Source organism: Asparagus officinalis, chromosome 10 (genome assembly GCF_001876935.1).
Source record: "Asparagus officinalis chromosome 10, Aspof.V1, whole genome shotgun sequence".
Lineage (NCBI taxonomy): Eukaryota > Viridiplantae > Streptophyta > Magnoliopsida > Asparagales > Asparagaceae > Asparagus > Asparagus officinalis.
In genome coordinates this window covers 530,863-533,802 of record NC_033803.1, presented here as the reverse complement: position 1 = coordinate 533,802, position 2,940 = coordinate 530,863, and the positions used below count along the sequence as shown (strand labels likewise).

Genomic DNA, 2,940 nt, shown 5'->3' with positions numbered 1-2,940 from the left:
GGCTTCAAGAAAACGCAACTTCACGCTCAAGCCCGAAAATGTGGCGTGGGCTTTAAGGTTGTCGTTCTCAGCCCGGATGGTGAGGGATATTGTGGAGTCCAGTAGGCCAGATTGGTCGTAGCCGAGTTTGTCTAAATGGGCCTCCGTTACGGTCAGGTAGGGGATCCTGGGCTGGTAAATCATGTAGACGATGAAAATGAACAGGCCCATTGCGATCACGGCGACGGCGATGATGGCGCAGAGGGTGGCGAGGAGCCAGATGATGGGGTTCGTTCGATCGCGCCGTTGGGGGATGAGTTTTGGCATTGGTGATGAGGAGGAGCTGATGGAGGATAAAGATACGTGGTCATGTTTATATGCGAGCGGTATCTTCCTTGCTTTGCGATGGAGGAAAATGATGGAACAATTTCTAAGGTTTTTTTTTTTTTTTTTTGTAAAAAAGAAATTCTGAACTTGCATGGGCTTCGTCGTTGATGTATGAATGCTGAGTAGGATTTTAGTCTCTATGTGATTATGGTTTTGGATGATGATGATGTCAAAAAAGAACGAGTTCATGGAAAAATACAGAAAACGTTTCGCGGAGAATTAAATGCACCAGCCGGGAATAGAACCCGGGTCTGTACCGTGGCAGGGGACTATTCTACCACTAGACCACTGGTGCAATGCTGGTGTATGTTCCTACATACGTGAACACAGATAGAGTTGTTCTACCACTAGACACCCTCAGTCCAGAAAATAAATGGAATATATTAATATATATAATTAATACTATATGAATATAATAGCTAATACTAACTTATGCATATATGTATGAATATATATATTATTCTATATATATATAAGAGAGAGATAGCAGGAATTCGGGACGAAGAGCAAACCTGCCGGAGAGGATGTCCTGAGATCACTTTGCCGTCATCCGCTGTCGAATTCAATGGCGTCAAATCCGATGCTCTCTTGCGAGGTATCTGCAATCCCTTTTACCTTCAGTCACGAAGAACGTCTGATTGGAGAGAGATGAATATGTGTATTGCTTGGTAGTGAGGTGGCACAGCTCCCCCTCCACTTTCATTCAAACATGCGGGCACGCACATTCAGGCATGAGTTGAGAAGCTGCATGAGGATATCGTAACCATTTGAATGAGTGGAGGGGATTATGTCACCTCACTACAAGCATAACTTTTTATGTTTGGTAATCAAGGCATACCCATTTTCCCATATATATATATTATATATATCATATGTATATATATGTACATTATATAATATTATATGAGATTAATTGGTCATCCTTGTCATAGGAGGCGGATTTCGCTCCTTGACGCGCCTGCTAAAACACATGATTGAACGGACAATGTGGATTGATCCGCTCGAGTTCAATGACTTGATCTAACATATTCCTAATAAGTCCCAACACCACCAAGTTTGCTGGAGGTGAACCCGTTAACGTCCGTTTGACGCCTTCATCCACTCGTATCATTTTGAACAGTTTTCGAATGCAATCAACACTTTTTCACATGGCTCGATGGGAGGGCTCAACGACGACGGATTCACCCCAACAGAACTTGGGGGTGTGTGCTGGGGTTTATAGAATATGTAAGATCAAGTTCAACGGAGCGCCGATCATCCACAATGCTCGCTCAATATAGTATTTTAAGAGGCGTCAAGAGGAAATTCCGCTCCTATTGACAAGGATACCATTAATCTCATATGAGATTATATATATATATAGTATACGTATATATAATATTAGGAGAAGGTATATATATAATATCGAGGAGAGAGAGAGAGAGAGAGAGAGAGAGAGAGAGAGAGAGGAGATAGAAATACTGTGTAGCTTGGTAGTGAGGTGGGCCAGTACCAGCTCCACTCATTCAAATGGGGGACCACATTCCCATGAGTTGAGAATGCATGAGTGATATGTAACCATTTGAAGAGTGGAGGGGATTATGTCCACCTCACTACCAAAACAGTAACTTTTGTAGTGTTTGGTGATCAAGCATACCATTTTTTCATATATATATATATATGAATATATATATATATATATTATATATAGTATATATAATATGAGATCTAATTGGTGATCCGCTTGTCATTGAGGGGGGATTTCCTCCTTGACGCCTCTAAAATCACATGATTGAACGACATTGTGGATGGATAGCGCTCCGTGAAACTTGATACTACATAATTTCTAATATCGCAACACCCAAGTTTGGGGTGAACCCGTCGTCGGTTGCACTGTCATCCACTCGTATGCAAATTTTAACGGGTTTGAATGAATAGGAACTTTTCAGCATGGCTCGAAGGAGGGTCAAACGAACGACGATTCGCACCAACTTGGTGTGTTGGGGTTTTAAATATGTAGATCAAGTTCAGGGAGGGATCATCCACAATGTCGCTCAATCATATGATATTTAGAGGCAACGTCAAGGAGAAATTCCCTCCTATGACCAAGATACGACCCTTAATCTCATATATAATATATATTATATTTTATATATATATATATGTGAGAAAAATGGGTATGCTTGATACCAACATAAAGTTATGTTTGGTAGTCGAGTGACATAAAAGTTATGTTTATGTCAACTTAGATGGACGTGCCACTAAGTTTTAAGCTCATTTGATGATCACTTGAATTGAGCTACATTATGATGATGCCGCTCCGTTTAAACTTGATCTACATATTCTAAAACCTCTAGCAATGACCAAATTTGAGGGTGAACCGCGTCGTGTTGACCTCCTGTCGCAGCCATGTACAATAAGTTCCTATATTCGAACCGTAAAACTATACGAGTGGATGAAGGGTCAAACCGGCGCAGCCGGGTTCACCCAAAATTTGTGTGTTTGCGGCTTTTAAGAATATGTAAATCAAGTTCAAACGGAGCGGATCATCCAACATGTAGCTCAATCAACGTGATCATTAATGACTAAAAAACT

At 41.0% G+C, this 2,940-nt stretch overlaps 1 non-coding gene across 1 annotated transcript; it reads right to left on the bottom strand.

The window, feature by feature from the left end:
* Positions 591-661, bottom strand: TRNAG-GCC. Its single transcript has one exon. It is a non-coding gene; the product is annotated as a tRNA-Gly (tRNA).